General features: G+C 43.8%; 1 long non-coding RNA gene and 2 other non-coding genes across 3 annotated transcripts; 1 reads left to right on the top strand and 2 right to left on the bottom strand.

Moving 5' to 3' along the window:
* Positions 1 to 357: 357 nt before the first annotated feature.
* LOC121109806 lies at positions 358 to 21,719 on the bottom strand. Its single transcript, XR_005857570.2, has 3 exons — positions 21,646 to 21,719; positions 12,257 to 12,409; positions 358 to 1,694 (listed from the first exon to the last, which is right to left on the bottom strand). It is a non-coding gene; the product is annotated as an uncharacterized LOC121109806 (long non-coding RNA).
* TRNAF-GAA lies at positions 374 to 446 on the top strand. Its single transcript has one exon. It is a non-coding gene; the product is annotated as a tRNA-Phe (tRNA).
* TRNAF-GAA lies at positions 12,758 to 12,830 on the bottom strand. Its single transcript has one exon. It is a non-coding gene; the product is annotated as a tRNA-Phe (tRNA).

The raw sequence follows: 21,719 nt of genomic DNA, 5'->3' as shown, positions 1-21,719 counted from the left end.
TAGAGACCTATCTCCATCTCCATTTCCTTGAAATGATTTACAAGTGATTGTTCCCTTCCCTAATCTGAAGGTAAATGTACTCTTTTTTCAGCCCTTCAGGAAGAGAATCTTTGTTTCCCTGCTTGTCTGCTATACATCACCCAGAAGCATGCTGTTATTAAAGGCTCACACACAGAGCCTCTGTATGTAGAGAGGTGATTTACAATGACAAGGATCCTGCGTTGATTCAGTTGGCAAGACCATTGTTTTTGAGCCATCTGTTCCCTGAAATGACTTCTTTGACTCACAAACTAGTATAAAGAAAGCTTGTCTGAGTAGGGCTGAAAGATAATTATATCACATCAGGTTTTGCAAATAATCATGCTAGGGCAAGGCTGAAGTAGCTCAGCTGGGAGAGCGTTAGACTGAAGATCTAAAGGTCCCTGGTTCAATCCCGGGCTTCAGCAGTGTTTTGCAGTAGTTTTGGACATTCCAGTTCTGGGCTCACCAGCACAAGACAGACGTGGCATGGAGAAACCATAGAAAGTGCAGTGAAAAGCCAGGAAGATGTTGAAGGGACTGGAGTATCCATCACACAAGGAGAGGTTGAGAAGTTTGGTACTGATTGCCCAGATACTGTAGAATTCATCCTTGGAGGAATTTAAAAGCCACTTGCCAAAGTCCTGGGCAATTGGCTCTAGGCATTCCCATTCAAGCTGGGTGTTTGGACCAGGTGACCTCAAGAGACCTTCCAACCTCAACTATTCTGTGATTCTCTGAGTGGAGAGACAGACACAAGTTTATGGATGCAGAAGGAAATGTAATCCTCATATATTTCCATTAGTAGTGGCCACCTGGCCAATCAGCACAAACATATGGGCTGACTAACCAGCCAACAACAGCTGTGATTGATATTGGAACATCAGTAAACTGGATATATTAAAAGTTAATACATACATATCCTTACAGAACCATTTATTGGTTTCTACATCTTTTTCTTCTTTTTCTTTTTCTTCTTCTTCTTCTTCTCTTCCTTATTATTCTCATTCTTCTTCATCTCCTTTGATTTTAATTTATTTTATACAATCTAATAGCTCTGTGGAGAGAGACTGCTTCAAAATTATCTCATCACCAGCTCTGAAATCCTAGTCTGTCATCTGTTGCAAGAGCTGCAAGAGCTGCAGTGCTACGTCATGTGCAGAGCCCCCAAATAAACTTCCGTTCTCATTTAAGATACCATCTGTGTCCCATTTCTGCAGCACTTGGCAGAGCCTGCTTCCCTTGTATGGTATGTTTGTTCCTCTCACAGAGCTGCAGCCTTCTTTGGAGGTGGGAAAGTCAGCTGGAATGAATGCCACCTCCGTGCCAATGGAGATCACTTTGCTCAGAGTCTTATCAGGTAGTGGGTTGTCATTAGTGTTCAACCTTGGCTGGGTGGTCCTCAATAACAGCTCCATGGAAGACATAAAGCTAATATTTGGTCATATCTAGCTGCAAGAAGAGGAAGAAGCTTCATTGTGTTGCTGGCTATTAATGAGGGGAAATGCAGTGAGATGAGGAAGTGCTAAGTTGGGGTATTATGGACCGGCTCAAACATATAATGGAGCATACAATTGCTGAGTCCTTTACCTGGTAATTGGTGGAGTTCATAGCCTTGTTCTTCTTCAATGCGATTAAATTAAGCTTTATTACATAACTCTGACAGCTACAACCCACTGCAAAGGAAAAACAGCATCAGCTTATGTTCTCCATCAAAACAACTGTTCTGCACAAATCACATCACTGTGCCTCAGTTTTCCTAGTTGCAGCACCAGAACGTGCCTAGGTGTGGTGAAGAGTTAAACTGCAGGTGAATGTACTCTGTGTTCTCAACTTGTTTTTGTGTGTTATCCCAGCACGTGTCCCCACGGATGATATTGTATTACTCACACACCTCTTGAGTCCTCGTTTTTTTCTAATTCTTTTTATTTGCAAGAGCTGCGAACAGTCAGCTATCCAGGAAAACACAGCCTTCATAATGCTGGCATCAGCGTCATTGAACTGTGCTCAGGAGATTGTTTCTTATGAATTCCTATGACTTTCAAGCGAATTTGCTTCAAACTTTAAGAGGAAAGAGATAGAGAAACAAAAAAAAAAAAAAAAAAAGAAAAAGAGACCGCTCATCTCAGAAGAACAGAGAAAAAAATGAGGTAAATAATAAAGAAACAGCGTAGGAATACAGATGATAAACTGAAGATGATGTAAGAGAGTAGGCCTGGGTCATCAACCATCTTAAGCGGCTGAGAAGGAATTTGGAAAAAGAAGACCTATCCATACAAATGGAGAAGATAAAAAGTTGGTTTTGCTTGTAATGGATAAGAACGTGACAAGATTCAGTGTATCTGAGATAAACACCAAGGATGGATAACATATGGTCAAGTTAGAAGGCAACATAAGAGGAATAGAGATAAACTGATCAAGGATTTCTTGGCTGTAAATTCTAAGTTTCCCATCCGTTAGAATAAAGCAGCTTTCAGCCAGCTCTTTGCTGCCCTTTCTGAGTTTCTTGGTTAATATGAAAAACCTTGCTCAGGAGATAAGCAGTGCTAAACCTCTCATGTCATCAACCTTTCTCTCTCACTGGCAGAGTTGAAGGATCAGAGGACCAAGAACAGGCACAGAGCATATGGATCTTGGCCATAATATTTTGGCTCTTATTAACAAGATTATTGGCATCAACCTATGACCATGGCAGTGATACGGCATGCTGACGTGAGTTACATAAATGGATCTCCATCCCTATAGAATAGGTATTATTCTGGTTAAAACCAGATGTCAGGAGGGAGTTAGATTTCATCAATACCTGGAATAGGGAAAGAGAGAGTTCCGACCTCACCCTGTCCTCCAGTTAGGTATTTTTTTTGTAGGGCAGAATTGCTCATTCTCTAAGGAACAAACTCTTTTTGCAGTTTTGCTTTTCAGTTATTCCAACCCTTCACCAGATAATAAAACATTAACAGGGACAACTTTGACTCTTTGAATCTTGGCTGCAGAGACAATTTCAGCTAGGTCAGCAGAAAAACAGGATGGTGGTACGGCGTAAAGTCATAATCCATCAAACACCTCTGTCAGCAGAGGGTGATTTGAGTAAAGCTCTGATACAGACAGCTGTGGAACTTCTTTTCCTTTGCTTATTCCAGTTCCTAAAACTAGGAGTGCAGGAACTTCTTCAGCTGCCGGTTTCCTTGGCATAACCATACTTAAAAGCTTATATAGGAATATCCAAAAAGATTGGGATAACAGTTGAACCACTTTTTTTCACTATTGACATTTCTGTCTTTAGCTAGTAAGTTCTATTACTGTTCATAGTATTTCTAGTGCCCTCGCTCACTTTGGCAAGAGATGAGGTCATCACACAATGCAGGGATAGCATAGCATCTGAGGTACCCTCAAACCAATCTCCAGAACATGGACTGATTTAAGGTCCTCTTTCTTCCCCTCCTATCTTCACACTGTGACCCACATTCAGATGAGTTCCAGTTATATGCATTCATCTCATACCATCTCATAAAAAGACAAGGAAGAGGAGGGAGACTTTTAACCTCATTTTTCAGCTTTCCTCATACTGTACACCAAACTCTCCTTTTCCACACCCTTCCCAACACTTTTTATCCCTGTCCCTCACACCCATAAAGTGTGCTAGCAAGGGTGGCTGTCAGAGGGGGTGGACATGGGAGGGAAGTCATGGTCTCCTGGAGTGACAACAGAAACCCTCCAGCAAGGAATGGGAAGAACTAGTAACACATTTCCAGAGCACAGACCTGCTTGCTGTCTGTGCCGCCCACCTGCTCAGCTCCAGGCTGAGTACACCCACCTGCAGGAGGGATCCAGCCTGAGCAGCAGCAAGGGAAAAGTTCACCTGGAGGGGAAAACAAGCACTCTCCGGTGAAGGTGGGAAGAAAAGAGGATCGTGAAAAATACTGTGGCTATGAGGGAGGCTTTCTAGAATAAACCTGATCTGGGCATATGAAATATGGGACAAAGGACAAGCATGGGGAGATCAAGCTGGTGTTTTAGCCTCCTCACAATGTGGTACAGGGGGGAATGGATTATTCAGAAAGTTTAGCTCTACCATTAATTTATAACATTTTACTTGCAAAATCTCTCCTTCCCCAATTTGTAAGCATTGCTTGAGTTGTCGACAGTGTGTGAAATCATTTTGTAACTATTTATCTCAACAGTCACTAGGCTTGAAGTGGGATAAACTCCCCAGCACTGCTAGAGGATTAACGCTGCATATGGCTATGGGATTGCTACCAAGTGTTGAGGTATTTGTAGTGCTTGCCTCATTTTTCTGACAACTTCTGACTCACTTTCTTCTCTTGTTTATATTTGTTCTCCAGTGTGTTTAACCCACCTGGGGAATCATAGAATCATTAAGGCTGGACCTAGTCCAAGCGTCCGTTTACCACCAATACTCCACACTAAACCATATCCCTGAGTACCACATCTATACATTTCTTGAACACCTCCAGGGATGGTGACTCAACCACTTCTCTGGGCAGCCTGTTCCAGTGCCTGACCACTCTTTCAGAGAAAAAGTTTTTCCTAATATCCAATAGAACCTCGCCTGGTGCAACTTGAGGCCATTCCATCTCATCCTCTTGCTGTTACCTGGGGGAAGAGACCAACTCCTGTTTCACTATAACTTCCTTTAACATAGTTGTAGAGAGCGATAAGGTCTCCCCTGAGCCTCCTCTTCTTCAGACTGAACAATCCCAGTTCCCTCAGCTGCTCATAAGACTTGTTCTTCAGACACTTGACAAACATATATGTGAACCCCATCCATGGGAGGTGTGGACAGTCCCCCCCGGCACTCATAGCTGTGGTTCTCATGGGTCACACCAGGGATGCTTACATTTGATTCCCATATGTTTCACTTGGATTCTTTATCAGTACATGCACAAACTGTGTTTCTAGCAGTAAGGTTTCATAGAATCATAGAATCACTTGAGTTGGAAGAGACCCTTAAAAGCCATCTAGTCCAACTCCCTGCAATGAATAAGGATATCTACAGCTAGATCAGGTTGCTCAGAGTCCCATTCAGCTTGACCTTAAATGTCTCCAAAGGTGGGGCATCCACCACATATCTGGGCAACCAGTTCCAGCACCTCACCACCATCAGTTTTTCTTATATCCAGTCTTAATATCCCTTAATGAAGCTTTCATGATGTTGAGTCCTGCTCAGCCTTTGGAAAGGTCGTAGCTTTCAGCTCCAGACTCCATCAGCTCTCCTGAATTGTGCTTTCCAGAATGTGTTTTTCAGAATAAAATTACAGGGCTGACATAAATGTGTTTCTACATTCTGTTAAGGGCAGAGAGGCATTGGAGGTCGGAGCAATCACCAAATGAATTAAGTTAAACAAGAGTAAGAGTCAAGTTTTGCACCTGGGATAGGACAGACCTGGATACATGTACAGACTGGATGATGAGAGGCTGGAGGGCAGTCCTGCAGAAAGAGATCTGGTGGTTCTGGTTGATCTATCTAATCCTCTGGTGAGGATTGTCCCAAAGCTCCATGGGGTTTGGATTCTGGATGATTCTGTGTGGAACCAGGAGTTGGACTCAATGATCTTTGTGGGTTCCTTCCAACACGCTTCTCAGCTAGCCACAACTGAGCAGACTGGCAGGAATAAAATCTCCCTCCTCTTGTTATGTAACCATGTGCTTTCCATAGATTTGGTAATGGTTGTATAGTTATATCTAAGCCAAATTTATGAACCAAACAGTCAGATGCGTGAGTGTAGCTGCAAAAACTGCCTATGAACTGCAGTCTGATGGAAATCCACAATTTCTTAGAATCATAGAATCACTGAATGTCTTAGGTTGGAAGGGTCTTTAGAGATCACCTAGTTCCAACCCTCTTGTATGGGCAAGGCTACCACTCACTAGATCAGCCTGCCTAGGGACTTTGTGCTGCCCAAGAATATGATTGGTTTGAGATTATGTGCAGACACCCCGCATTTGCTCAAAAAAGCATCAGGCAGCTGAGAGATGTCAATCTATTTAGCCAACAAAGCCAGCTCCAAACCCTGAGCTAATGTGTCTTTCCTCAGGGAATCACTGAAATAACAATATTGACCGACTTTTCAAGAGAACTTATGGAGAAAAGAGGTGTTAACATAGAAGATTTAGTTAAAAGCTTAATACTACAGGTGATGACCTGGGACCTTAATGACTGAAATTCTTTGGGCTGAACAAAAATGCATTTCCAGCGGTTTTGCAGCCCCTCCAGTCCTGGATTTATTTGCATATCCTTTTTTTTTTTTTTTTTTTTTCCTTTTTTTTCTGTTTTTAATGGCTATAACACCAGCGATCTTGTAAAGCTTTTGCAAAATTTCAGGTTGGGACTGTAGCTGCAAAGCTAGCTTCCCTGAAGCAATAGGCAATCCAGCACATCTGTGGCCACCCATCAGGATCTGTAATAGGGTGGCTTCATAGTCAGCAGGCAACTGTACTGCCTCTCACTCAGTCCGAGTTAAGAAAAGCTGCCGCCGTTTTCTATGCTAATTTTATGGTTTTTCAAAAGCCCATTTCATGTCTCCTCCTCCTCCACATACTTCTCTCTCTCTCTTTCGCTCCTCCTGTGGAGGTGCCAAAGCCTCCTCCGTCAATTTGTGAGAACTTCTGCTTGAAAACTAGAGCAGAGAATCACCCACGTAACCAGGCTGGCAGGAAAATATTGGAGGCAGAGACACTGACTCAAAATGACTCGAGGAGTTTCCCCGTGTCAGGGTGAAAGGGATGAGAGCCTGAGCCTGGAGTCAACACCACCAAAATCCGGGGGGGATGAAACATCTGTCCATCATCTTCCAACTATGGCTAGTGAATTTCTTTGTCAGGGAGATATTCTTGCATTTGTTTCTACCATGTGTTATTTTCTTATTTTATCTGTTTTCTGCTTGCCTAAGAATTGTGGTGTTCCGTTTTTTTTTTTTTTTCTTTTTTTCCCTTGACAAAACTCAGTAGGACAAACTTTCTTTTAGACATTTCCAACTGCTTATTAGGAGGGATTATGGGACGTAACTGGATTTGTGCAGATGGAAGCAAAAAAAAAAGAGGTTTCCACCCCTTATATCATATCACAGAATCACAGAATGCCTTGGGTTGGAAGGGACTTCAAGGATCATGAAGCTCCAACCCCCCTGCCACAGGCAGTGTCACCAACCTCCACATTTAATACTAGACCAGGCTGCCCAGGGCCCCATCCAACCTGGGCTTGAACACCTCCAGGGACGGGGCATCCACAGCCTCTCTGGGCAGCCTGTTCCAGCACCTCACCACTCTCACAGTAAAGAACTTTCCCCTGACATCCAACCTAAATCTTCCCTCCTTCAACATAAAACCATTTACCCTTGTCCTGCCATTATCTACCCTTTCAAAGAGTTGACTCCCATCCTGTTTATAGGCTCCTTTTAGGCACTGAAATGCTGCAATTAGGTCAACCCCTCAGCCTTCTTTTCTCCAGGCTAAACAAGCGCAGCTCCCTCAGCCTGTTGTCATAATACATGTAGCTTAAGAAGCTGATCTAAGTGTAGTTTCATAGAATCATAGAAACATAAGATGGCTTGTGTTGGAAGGGACCTCAAAGATCATCAAGTTCCAGCCCCCATGATGCAGGCCAGGCTGCCAACTGCTAGATCAAGCACTAGATCAGGCTGCCCAGGGCCCCATCCAACCTTGCCCTGAACACCTCCAGAGATGGGGCATCCACAGCCTCTCTGGGCAGCCTGTGTTAGTTCCTCACTACCCTATCTGTAAAAAAAACTTCCCTGACATCTAATCAAAATCTCCCCTCCTTTAGTTTAAAACCATTTTCCCTTGTCCTATCAATTTCCCGTTGTCCTAGCAAAGCTTAAAGCCCTGAAAGCTATTGAGTAATTGAAATCAATCCTCTCTTGGATTCCTATGTTTTATGTTAACTATGTGAATTTAGAGCTTTGATGAGAATGTTGTATGCATTAGAGATGACAGTTGAGAACCACAGCACAATCCACCCACCCTTCTGCATAGGCTACCCAATGTGTCACCTCCTATGTGCTCCCAAAAGATGGCACAGTATCATTCACTCTTGCCCTGGCCTGAATCCCACCTTGGACAAGGAAATGAAATAGTCCTTATCTCAGAAGTGACAGCAGGAGCTTCACAACCCTCTTTTCTCTGAGCGATTTTGAACACAGTTTGCATATTTAAATAGCCTACTTCCACTTGTAATGAGCAGTGCTTCATGTTCTTTCCTTTTCCTCCTCTAGCTCCCTGCAGTCACAAATAAAATTAGACTTCACTATTCAATCTGAAAGTGAAGGATAGCTCATTGCCCAAAAGTTAACAGCCCAAACACTTAACAGACCAAATAACAATCTAAACTGCAGTTAATTAATCAACCATAGATACTAAAGCTAAGACTCTTCACAAGTATTTTAACAATTTATTTTAGTACCTCTGAAGAATTGAGCTGGGTCCTGGACAGCTGAAAGAGGTTGGTTTTTTGTTGTTGTTGTTGTTGTTTTAAATTTTATTCTTATTTTAGCATGGTGCATAACCTAATCTTGCTTTGCGATGCTCCTTAGGCAGCGAAAAATAATGTTAACCTGAAATTTGCCAGGATCTTGCTGTATGACCTGACTGGATAAATCGCCCACATCATATCTGCCACCCAAAGGTCAATGCTAGCTAAGTCATGTGCAACACGAGTTCACCAGGTGAACTAACATGACTCTGTGCTTTTCAAAATCCGAGCAGCTTCAGTTGAAAAAGACAAATCTTGATTTTCAGAGGAACTGGAATATTGGAACAGGCTGCCCAGGGGAGTGGTGAAGTCCCTGTCCTAGGAGGTGTCCAAGAAATGTGGAGATGTGGCACTGAGGGGTCATGGTTTAGTGGGCATGGTGGGAATGGGTTGATGTTTAGACTAGATGATCTTAGAGGTATTTTCTGACCTTAATGACTCTACGATTCTATGGTTCTAGGAATTCAAAGGTAGTCATCTATCAGATGGTCTGTGTTGCATCTTCTGTGCTCCCACTGTAGCTAGGAGAGCAGAGAGCATCTCTTACTGCTAGCATGTGTGGTCTCCATCATAATCTAGGCTGTGCAGTTGCATGGGAAGCGCAAATCTGTGTGGATACCTTTAGGACGTCATACAAGCTGTCTGTTCACAGTACAGTACTGCTACACCTCCAAGAGCTCTGCACTGCAGCACAAACCAAACCTTAATGTCTTTATGCCTGGAGTAGTCATTATAGCATTATTGCTCCCATGGCATGCAAATAATAATACTTTCCTCATCTTGTAGCTCCTGTGTAATTTACTAAATTAATCTTCAGGGCTGGAAATGTCTTTTATTGCATATGTGTTCTTTGTGCCTAGCTCTCCCTGTCAGGTGACAGCGCATTTTCCAAGCCCACTGGACAATTTTGCTCCATTTTCTGATAGGGGAAACTGAGGCATTAATAAAATAATTGCCTTCTCATGATAGCTACTGACAAAGAAACAAAGCAGATGTGCTTCCACTTAGCCCAGTGTGCCAGTTTAGTCCACATATTACAGAAGTTCCTTCAAGAATGTAAGATAGAAGAAATGGCTCAAACACTGCACAGAAATGCAATCACAAAAAAACAAAAGAGAAAAAAAGAAGATAGGAAGATCTGAGCCTCTCCACTTGAAGGTATTGTCAGGGCAGCTGTATTGGCACTGCAGCAGTGTTTCACAGTGACTGCAGAACAGAAGGTTGGAATTTTCTGTCTGACCCCACAAAGCACAACTACGTATGCAGTAGCCCTGCTGTGATCTGCAGTCAGTGGTTTTAACATGAACTTTCCCAAATGTACTGAAGGATTCAGCCAGGACTGAAGGAATTGAGAAAAAGAAGGGGAAATAGGAAGAGCATAAATTTTGAGCTGAACGACACTGGCAGAGCTAAGAGAATTTGTGTGGAGGGAGGAGCGTGGAGCAGCCGTGCACAAAAGGACTCAGAAGGAGGTGGTTGTGGGGGTCCAATGCAGGCTGATGGATCTCTGCATGTGGGCTGGGCGAAGGCACTGGCAGGTCAGCTGCCCCCGCACTGCCTGCCGCCCACTGCCTTAATCATCCTGCACCTTCCTGTTAATCATTCCACACCTTTCCCATTATTCATGCTGCACCTTCCCTCGCTGCCTCCCGGTGAGCAAGAACGGGGCTGTTGTTAACCCTTCTTGGAGCTAAGGGCAGGGAAACATGGGATTTTACAGTGCTGAGGATTGAGCTGGAGCTGTTTCAGGGAAGAGTGAAGCTGGCACTGAATATTATTAGTTCTACTGTTACTGCATTATGGTCTCCAGGGATTTCTTTGCATCCTGCAGTGTGCAACGTCTGTTGCAAGCATTAGTAGGAGTCTTTCCTTTGCCTTCCCACAGCTGTGGATCAGGATTCAAAGCAATTTGTTTACAAGTATTTCCTTGCACTGGGCTGAAGCTGTTCTGGGGGTGAGCAGTTGTCACCAGCACACTCATAGTCGTGGCTTAGACCATGAATCCTCAATACTGTCAATAAAGATATACCAGGAAAGAACAAGAGTAGGGCAAATGCATGTGGCAGCCCCTGAAAATTTCTTCCACTTCTTCGAATTATAGAATGGTTTAGCTTGGAAGGAATCTTAAAGATCACCTAATTTCAACCCCCTGTCATGGGCAGAGTTGCCCCCCACTGGATCAGGCTGCCCAGGGCCCCATCCAACCTGGCCTTGACCCAGTCCCTTGACAATTTTCAGCTCAGGGAATTCATTTAACTGGCTGTGATTTATCTGTTCAGCTCTACTCCAAATCCTTATCTTCACTGTAGCTAGAACATCTTAATTTCCTGAGATAAGGGTAGAAGTGACCTACCATGGAGAGAAGTGGTGGAGAACACCGAGTTCTCTTTGGTGTGTTCTGCTCAGTGGCACTAACGTCACCTCCCTTGACCTGCTGGCCATGCTATTTTAACGCACTGCAGGATGCCACTGATCTTCTTGGCCATGAGAGCACAGTGCTGGCTCATGACCAACCTGCGGTCCACCAGGACACCCAGGTCTTTTCCTGCAGTGCTCCTTTCCAGCAAGTCAGTCCCTAAACTGTATGTATGCATGTGGTTATTCTTCCCCATGTGCAGAACTCCGCACTTGCTCATGTTGAGCCTTATAATGAACCTTTCTGCTTAACTCTCTAGCCTGTCCAGGTCTTGCTGAAGGACAGCACAGCCTGTTTCATACTGCTAAAATCTTCTCCTTTACTGCCCGAGCCAATTGCGATTCCCTATGTCCAAACTTCCACTTGGGAGCAGTCCCTGCCCCATGTTATTCCTGAGGCACAGATGGGCATTGCTTGGGAGAATGAGAGTGAGCATATTCAAGCATTCTGGAGGGGCAATGGGCAGTACTGGTGTCCAAGCACTGACTCTAGATTCTCAGCATATATGTTAAACCAAGAGTCTAGCATCAAGTCAAAATACTGTTTAGTTGGACTGCTTGAACTCTAAGCTTCTGCCAACTCATTGCTTTCTGTTTGACTCATGATCATTATGTCTGCTATCTGACTTCCTTCTGTCCTTAGGGTCCAAGGCTTCACTTCTGTAGTGTGGTAGATGAAGTCAGAGAAGTTCAGCAAATACAGGTGTTCCTAAAGCTGTGGGCACTGCCTGGGATGCTTACACACCTACCTGAGTCCTGATGTAGGCACAGAAAATAAGAATAAAGGGTCAAAGGAAATGTATTTTCTATCTGATGTATCACTGAACTAGAGAAACCTGACCAAATAAGTCAGATCTGCAAAAGGTGAGCATCAGATCTGCTGAGTTGTGAAGGAGGGTAATGCATGTTCTGGCCCTACCTGATAGTGGAGGGTGGCTGTGGACAGAGATTTGCCCAGAAGACTCAAGATATCTCTTCAAGGCTTGAGCAGGTCATGATGTCATTCACATACGCACAAATCATTATTCACTGTTTGTTATTCAGTAATCATTATTCATCAAGCACTGCATTATATGATAGTGTTATGTCCAGAGGTTAAATAGCACCACTAGACTGACAAGAAGAAATAAGAGGCCTTTGCTCCATTTTGGAAGAGACCTGAGAAATGTATAATCTAACGTTCACTGATTTTCTCTTCATTTTTCAGAGAACTTGCAGTTGAGGTTTTGTCTCTACTATTTGCCTGAAGGCCTCCACAGATCAGACATCAGTTAGAAAGAAACTCTGAGAAAAACTGAAAACACAGTTACTCACTTGTAGAACTTGTGGCTTGCTTGCACATCAGTGCTATCATCTCAAAAAGTTGGTCTTGGAATAGAAGAGTTTCAGGAAAGGGTAGAAAGGTTCATCAGAGATCTGGAGCTGTTTACCTATGAGCAACAATTAGATGTACTGACACTTTCCCACCTGGGAGAAAAAAAACAAAAACAAACAAACAAACAAAAAAAAAAAAACAACAATTTTTATTGAGAGAATTTGCTTCAAGATAAGTTGTAATTCAGACTAAAGTTAACCCTTCTTTACATGGTAGTCTTTCCTTTTCCAGCTCACAGGTATTTATGTACTCTGATGAGATCAAAGCCTAAGTTCTTGTTCTCCAGGCTGAGCAGTACCAATTATTTTAGCTTTTCTTCACAGGAGAAGTGCTCTAGTCCATTGATCATTTTTTATGGTCCTCTACTGCACCTTCTCCAGTATCTCCAAGCCATGTCTGGTGAGCCCAGAACTGAAATGTCCAAAACTACTGCAAAACACTGCTGAAGCCCGGGATTGAACCAGGGACCTTTAGATCTTCAGTCTAACGCTCTCCCAGCTGAGCTACTTCAGCCCTGCCCTGGTATGAATATTTGCAAAATGTGATGTAAGCTTGGACACTCTTGGGACCCTTAAAAGCACCAGACATCTAAGAACATAAAATGTCCCCTTGTAGGTCACATCTACTTCAGTTCTCTGTCTCTGAAAGTGGCAGAGGGAGAAGATGCATTGTGTAAGCACGGGAGCATGACCATTACATGTGTTCCATTCCCCTTGAGGCATATTCAAGAAGCTGGAAGGAATATATCCACCTTGTCTTTCAGCTCCCATTAGGGATCTATAACCAGTGCTTAAACCTATGCTGAAACACATGGCCCAAACATCAATTATCAGAGACGAGTAGGAATGATAACAATCAGAGGTCTATGAGAACAAAGAGGACAGGCTCTTTAGCAGGTTCTGGTATGATAAAGCAAGGGGAAATGGTTTCAAACTAAAAGAGAGGAGATTTAGATTGGATATAAGGACAAACTTTTTTACGATAAGGGTAGTGAAGTACTGGAACAGATTGACCAGAGAGGTGGTGGATGCCCCACCCCTGGAGACGTTCAGAGTCAGGCTGGATCGGGTGCTGAGCAACATGATCTAGCTGTAGGTGTCCCTGTTCATTGCAGGGGAGCTGGACTACATGACTTTTCAAGGTCCCTTCCAACTCAAACAATTCTATGATTCTATGATTCTTACACTTCAAACAGGTTTTCTCAGAGGCTGGGCTAAGGTGTCATTCTATAGACCTTAAATCATCCACACCCTGCTGGCAAGGTATTCATTTCCCTGTGAGCGAATATCTGGCAGGGAGTCACCTTCAGGTTTCCCTCTAGGAAAAGGAGACCTGCCAGGTGAGCATCTGCAGAAGCCTGTCTCACCTGTGACTCAGCTCTACCCTTTCATCTATACCATTTTTGCTTCACCAGCTTTCTGCTTGCAAAGGAAACTGACTGCAGAAGCCCAGAAAAACAAAATAAAATATCTATTTCTCACCAGCTTTCCTCAGACAGGAAGAGATGATCCCAACATGGGAACTATGGTATTTGGCAACCCACTCTGTATTGCTGGAAATACTCAGGCATCAGCTGGTTACAAAATTCCTTCTGAAAGATAAGCTGTGCTAGCAAATGCTAGCAGCGCTGGAGGAAATAAGGAAGCGAAGTACCTGATAAAGAACAAGCCTTGAAGTAAGTGCTACATTGCAGTTAAATTAGAAATTTCTTGCTGTGAAGTTGACTCATTCAAGATGGAGAAAAATCACAACTGAAAGTCTATGAGCAAAGTGATCAGAAAGCAGAGTGGTGCTGCCAGTTTATCATGTCAGACTAGAAAAACTTGGAAGCTCAGACTTTCCCTCAGTGAAGAGAAAGAAATTCAACTTGACCCTCCAGTTTTTCAGACCTACGGGCTGGAGCTCTGTAGGGAGAAGTCACACTCACTGTTCTAGCTGCATTGTGGGCAAGTCAAAATCTCTGCTTCTAGCAGACACTGCTTTTTGAACCAGAGCTATGGACACCTCTGTAGGCCACAAACAAATCCAGGTTGCTGCTTCACTGTACAAATAGAGAGACTTGAGAAAACTGCTTTACACCTTATCCACTGCCATGGAAAAGAGACAGACAGCCACTACAGTCTCCTGACTGAAAAATATCCTCTCCATGAGTCATTTTTTTCCTCTGAATGAGACTGTCCTCCTATTTATCTCTGTCTTTGCTTCACCTGTGTATGCCAGAAAGTTTGTGATAGGTAGGCTCATACTTCTTCTATTTTAATCTGGTGCTCTACTTAGGTCACTTGAGTCTCCCTTGCACCAGATCCATGGAGTGTGAGCTCTTCTGGGCTATACAAGAGGTTCTTCTCTTACCTGTTCTCATTCCTGCTGCAAAAGTCCCATTTCATTCTCATAGAATCATAGATTCGTTAAGATCAGAAAAGACCTCTAAGATTATCTAGTCCAACTGTCGACCCATCCCCACCATGCCTACTAAACCATGTCTCTCAGTGCCACATCTCCACATTTCTTAAAATCCCCAAGGATGGTGGGTCCACCACCTCCCTGGGCAGCCTGCTCCAATACCTCACCACTCTTTCAGAGAATAAATTTTTCCCAATATCCAACATCCTGGATATTATGTGAAGTTTTAGTATCCCTTTACAATAAAGGATATGAAAAATACTAACAATTTGAAAAGTACAGTAATGTCACTTCTGTACTGGGAATGGCTGTATAAGCTGTGATTGTTCAGTATTTAAAAAAAAAAAAAGAAAAAAAAAAAAAGAAAGGGAAGTAGGAAGGATATTACCAAATGTAGAAAGAAATCATAAAGGTTTGATAGCTTATTGTCTCTTTTGATGTAGCACCTAGCGTTTATCAGTTAAAATTATCGAATGCCAAACTCTAAACAAAGAAAAAGGAAGAACTGCTTCACGCAGTATCTACTTATATGTTCAACTTGCTACTGTAAGACCAGTAGATTGCCAAACATACAAGCAAGCAGAAAGTGATGAGCCAAATTAATGGAAGGAAAAAAATCCATGAAGAGTATGTAGACATGAAACTACATGCTTTGGCTCATCTGGTGCCTAAGCCATAACTCTCTGGAGACTGGGAGAGTATCTTAAGATATAACACCAAATGTTCTTTCTATTATTGCACCCTCCTGTAGGCATTAACTCATGGAAAGTGTTTGAGATTGGGTTTTGAGCTAGATGTTCTTCTGCATAACTTCTCTGGCACCTTCCTATCCTCATGCCTGGGCTTCCTGAGACATCTAGATAGCATCAGCCTGTTAAACCATGTTGTCACGAAGGGCAGAATGGAGAAGGGCGTTGGAGGTGTTAATTTAAGCTATCAGCCAACTGTTGGATCTACCACTCCCACACGGGTGTTTGAGGCTTCAGCCATGTCAAACAGCTGACAGGAGATCCCTCTGTTCCCACTTTCTCTCCTTCTATTCTTCCAGTCTTCCTATCACTCAAGGCTGATCTGCCTGTGCTTTTTAAAATATCCATCTGGCATCCACCAGATGCAGCTTTCAAAAGTTATCACTTCACATCTAGGGAGAAAGAAATCTTTGAATGCTTTTCTCTGGATCTGATGTGCCTGACCATAAGGGGAGGCTGGGAGCTGGCCTTTGTGAGTCAACATGAGTTCATCACCCCTTGCTGAGTGCACCGTTTTTTAATGGGGGTCAATGCATCAAGCAGATTGAGGTACAGAGAACTGACCTTTCCTACACGGCTCAGCACATAAGATTTGTCATAAATCTTCATTTTCACTGCAGATTTCCTGGCACCAAACTATACCAGTGATTGAATTCTGCCCTATTTCTCCATTCCTAACATAGCTATATGCACCAGTGGAGGAACAGACAATGGCAGGTTCAAGATGCTATAGCTTTTCACATGCCGACTTGGCTCTGATGTGTCAAATAAAGCATGTTTCCCCTTTAGGTTTCTTGATTTTTTTTCTGTCTCATTACACCAAGTGGGTTTCTGGTTTACTTGAAAAGCATTTTCAGTGATTATCTCTATTTTGCTGTTGCTATTTTCTCTTCTTTCCTTTTTTCCAGACTTTTCTGAAAATGATCTCATTAAGAACACCAAACTCCTGTTTCTGAAAATGATTCCTTGAGGTTTCCAAAGGTCTCCCAGCAGGATAGCTGCTTGTCTCCACTTTCCCTGCAGTTTTACAAACCCCCCAAGTGAGCCCATTAGCAAAAATGGACTGCCCCCCAAAAAATCTACAGAATATGCAACAGCAGCAGCAATAGCTCCAAAATGTAAGGCTTCAGTAGGCAACAAACTATATCTGCAAACCTCTTTTCTGATGGCAGTTTAATTTTAGGGAAAGGATGAGCTAATGACACAAAGGCGACTGTGGGTGCTTGCTGTCTCCTGCAATAGCTGTGAGGGGACATACTAAAGGGGTTAGAATATGGTGCCTGAGATAACTCAGTCATTATTCTTGAGAGATAAATACATCTTTGAAAAACAGAATTAATGAAGCTTAGCTGCCTAACTATGCCTGTCACATAGACTTTTTCTTCTTTTCCTCCATCAGCCTGATGTCTAAAAAATGCTGAGTTCATTAACCTACCCTTTGGGGGGATGACAATACTAGGGCTTATTTAAAATTTTAATTTTAGGTTTAGCTCTTAAAAATCCAGGCTACGCATAATGGCACTGGTGTCCTTATGTGCAATATCCCCATGCTTGAAGCACATGCTTTGAATGGAAGGATGCAGGCTGTAGTCCTGTTAATGCCTAGGCGGAATGATCTGATTCTGGGTGAAAATTTGTAATCTTCCCTGTTGTAAAGTTCCCAGGTAGAATCAAAGAATCATAGAATGGCTTAGGTTGGAAGGGAACCTAAAGATCATCTAATTCCAATGCCCATGCCATGCACAGGGTTGCCATCCACCATATCAGGTTGCCCAGGACCCCATCCAAGCTGGCCTTGAACAACTCCAGGGATGGGGCAATCTGAATCTTTGGGTAATCTGAAACGTATGGCAGAGAGACACAGCGATAAGAAGCACCAGACATGGTATTTAAGATCTCTCTTGGTCTGAGTCACTCTTTTGATGAGAAAATTCAGCTTTAATGTTGGCTTTAGTGACCCTGTTATATACAGACCAACATCCAAAAGATCTCGGATACGTTTTGTTTAGACTAATCAGCCAGTTTGGGAAAGACAGAGGTCTACGTTCACCAAATCCTCATTCCTGATCAGGCAGAAGGTATTTAGGGCAGAAGTTGTTGGGCTTTATTGGAATGCAAAAAAGAGAGAGCAATGACCATCCCCTGGTTGTGTCCTGTATAGGTCCAGGCTGATGAGGCAACAGGGGAGCACCTGAGACTTTTGTTTTGGAGCTGAGCACTGAGACAAACAAGTCTCTGTGAATTCAGCCTAAATTTATTTTGCGTCAATTACTGGATATTGCAATTCTGCAATTGTGTTCAGAGTACAAGTCCTGTTGCTTTTCACAGGCATAATAACATTTGCAGATCCCTCTCTGCCTCCACAAACTCACAGTGCGCTATGCTTTCCCCAGATCTTTCTTTCAAGATGGATCGCCCACTGCCACTTCAACCCATCAAAACTTCATTTTCAGAAGGATAAACCTGATGCATTTGGGAATCACTTTTTTTAATAAGCGTTAATAGGAAAGAACAATAAAATGGATACTAAGAAAAACAGAAAAACAACACCAAGAAATCCCTTGTAAAAATAACAGGTGCATTAAATTGTGTGGGGGTATGTAGGTACGTATGTAAGACAATAATACACGAACCAGGTGGCATGCTACTTAATTAGCAATCTACTTGTTCTTGCCAAACAGCTATGGTGAGATTCCCTGAGAGGTTTCCCAGAAAGTCATGAAATTAGTAGTAAACAAAACATCTTGGGGTTTGAAAAATATTGTCTGACTCTGCCTAGCATCCCAACCCCCTTCTGAAGCTTTCTCTGTCTTGCAAAGTCTTGGAGGAAAATTAGGGAACAAAGAAGGGGGAATAAGAAGAGTATAAGCAGAATCCACGGTAATTGGCTTCATGTTGAAAAGTTAAGAATGATAGCTTGGACAGTAATGTTGTCTTGATATATAAATGGGTTTGTTACTTAACTCTGGTGATTCACGCTGTCAAGCACAGGGATGAGGCAGCTGCTGAATTTGATACCAGGAAGGAATTTTCTCTCCCATAACAGACTGACAGGGAACTTACAAAGATCAGGCTGCCCGTGCCCTCAACAAACGTTGGGCCGTGAACAAACCTGGCCGTGAACAACATCTCCAGGGATGGAACATCCACAACTTCTTTGGTCTATGAAAGGGGTCAGCTGTAGCTATGACAGTCACTTGGACAGGAAGGGGGTATATTTCAGAGTAGAGCAGCACTATCATATCTTACCTCATGGTACCAATGCCTCCAGAAACAGTGCAACAAGCCTTTAGTCTTTTCCCCCACTGCTCCAGTAAACCTATTTGCAAAGGGATGACTTTGGTGGAGCAGATGAATAGATGAAGACTAGGTCTTTTCATATTTTTCACACAGTTTCTTTCATACATATTCCTAAATAGAGTCTAATTGAAGCTACATGAGACCTAGCTGTTGGCTGCTTGGAGTTGATGCTTTTTTATTGGTTACTGGTTTTTGTTTTTTTCACCCTGTTTTCAAAAAGTGCTTAAAGAATGTGTTCCAGCTGCCAGAAAGGAAAGGGCCAGAAAGAAAAGGAACAAAGGAAAGCAGTGGAGATATTTAAATGAGATGACTTTCGCTGTTCTAAATAGCACAAGCAGTATGCACGAATACTTAAAGAGAGGAGACGAGAAAGGAAGAGGGAAGAAGTTCTATGTTGCTCAGTGAGTCTCCAAATTAAGGGTAGGGAGGTGCCCTGTCAGAGGCTGAGGAGAATCCTACCTGGCAGCTCCTAGGTGACTGACTTTAGAGCCTCCATGGTCTCCTCTGCATTCTACTATGCCATAGTACAGACTCATGCAGGCCTTTCATGATCAGAAATCAGAAATCATCTGTTTATGGGTCTGAGCAAAGGAAATAGGCACTCTCGAGGTGGGTGAAATGAGGTTGATCTGTCACATCCCTTCTTGATCTAAGTGTTTGTGTCCTAGATGAGCACCCCTCCTGTGTGGGGAGAAGACTTGGTTGCTCCTTGTGGGATCCCTGTGCTTTGTGTGTGATTGCACAGAAAAATGCAGAGAGATGGTATTAGCTTTCCTGTGAGGTATGGGAAATACAGTCTTGGGTTTACATCCTGAAATTTGAGGCTGCCAGGTCACTACCTCAGGATGGCTTGATGGAAGTTTAGTGAGCTAAATGAAATAGAAAACATCTTCCAGAAAATGCTGGGCCTAGCAGTGTGGAGGTTGGAGCTCTCTGTATGTGAATAAGTCACAATTTATATCCTAGTTAAAAGAGAGACATTTTGAACCTGATTATCCACAGCCTCTGGAAGGCTGCCTTAGCCCTAGACTATTCTGCACAATGAAGGATAAACATGCTTTTAATACCCCTTATGTCCAGAACTAGGGCACTGGATGGAGAATCATAGCATCATAGAGTCATAGAACGGCTTAGGTTGAAGGGGACCATAAAGATCATGAAGTTCCAACTCCCTTGCAGTGGGCAGAGTTGCCAATCACCAGATCAGGCTGCTCAAGACCCTGTCCAACCTGGAAGGCCACAATGAGTTCTCCTCAAAGCCATCTCTTCTCCAAGCTAAACAAGTCCAACTCCTTCAACCTTTTTTCCTAGGAGAGGTGTTTCAGCCCTCTGATTATCTTCATGGCCCTCCTCTGGACCTGCTCCAATAGCTCTGCATCCTTCCTGTACTGGAGTGCCCCCTGGACAGAGTACTCCAGATGGGGTCTCACAAGGACAGAGCACAGGGGGACAATCTCCTCCCTCTCCCTTCTGCCACCCCTCTCTTGATGCAGTCCAGGGTACAATTGGCCTTCTGGGCTGCAAGCATACACCGCTGGTTCATGTCCAGTTTTTTTCATCCACCAGAACCTCCAAGTCCTTCTCCTCAGGACTGCTTTCAAAGAGTTCTTCTTCCAGTCTGGGATTGCCCTGACCCAGGTACAACACCTTTCACCTGGCCTTGCTGAACCTCATTAGGTTCACACAAGCCCATTTTTCAAGGCTGTTCAGGTACATCTGGATAGTATCCCTCCTTTCTGTCGTGTCAACAGTAGGACAGTGCTTCTTGTATGATTACTGACAGAAACAGCTCTTGGAGCAGGTCCAGAGGAGGGACACTGAAAGGATCAGAGGACTGGAGCACCTCTCCTATGAGGAAAGGTTGAGGGAACTGGGTTTGTTTAGTTTGGAGAAGAGAAGACTCTGGGGAGACCTCATTGTGGCCTTCCAGTACTTGAAGGGGGCGTATAAACAGGAGGAGGAACGGCTGTTTATGAGGGTGGATACTGATAGGACAAGGGGGAAGGGTTTTAAACTGAGACAGGGGAGGTTTAGGTTGGATATTAGGAAGAAGTTTTTCACACAGAGGGTGGTGACGCACTGGAACAGGTTGCCCAAGGAGGTTGTGGATGCCCCATCCCTGGAGGCATTCAGGGCTAGGCTGGATGTGGTTCTGAGCAGCCTGGTCTAGTGGTTGGCGACCCTGGTTGAAACTCGATGATCACTGTGGTCCTTTTCAACCCAGTCATAGATTCTATGATTCTATGATCTTTGCTCTCATAAGGCTTGATGTAACAGATAAGCAGTGTCTTTCATATCACATACAAACACTCAGGAGGGGATTGGTTAAGGATTTTGGAGAGCAAGCAGTGCACGGGAAGGAAGGGGATGTATCTGTTCATTTTAGGAACAGAAAAATTCAAATCTCAGGATTTCCACCCCCCCCCCCCTCCCCTTCACAAGCTCCAAAATCACCTAGCATCCCTGGAGAAAGCCTTGCTGCCTTAGAGCAAAGTGATGCTATGGGGACCTCCACCCACTATGGGTACCCACGCTCCCCCCCAATACAGAGCCTGGGGAAAAGGAAAAAAGGCTGTAACCCACTCTGTGGCAGGCACAGTGCATGATGAACCATACCCACAGGCATCCCCATTTCAGGAGGTGACACCCTGGCCCACTTTCTCCCCCTAACAGCTCACCTAGCAGTCTCCCTCCCCTGCTTGCGGGGAGGTAGGGGAAAGGCATGCTGCAGATCCCATCTCCTTTGCATCTGTGCATCCCTTTTGTCTGCCCCTCCGCCTGCTCCCACTCCTTCTCCCCCACACTCCCACCCACTCCCATGTCTCATCCAGGGACCGCTCAGGATCCCTCAGGCAGCCACCGGGATGGATACTAACCTGTGCCAGGCTGCTCTTTAAGGAACCCATTAATATGGAGCTGCTGCCTCTCCCTCCCCTTCCTTCCCGCAGCT

The sequence above is a fragment of the Gallus gallus genome, chromosome 2 (assembly GCF_016699485.2).
Source record: "Gallus gallus isolate bGalGal1 chromosome 2, bGalGal1.mat.broiler.GRCg7b, whole genome shotgun sequence".
NCBI lineage: Eukaryota > Metazoa > Chordata > Aves > Galliformes > Phasianidae > Gallus > Gallus gallus.
Note: the sequence above shows the minus strand (reverse complement) of the source record. Positions and strands in the feature narration are given on the sequence as shown.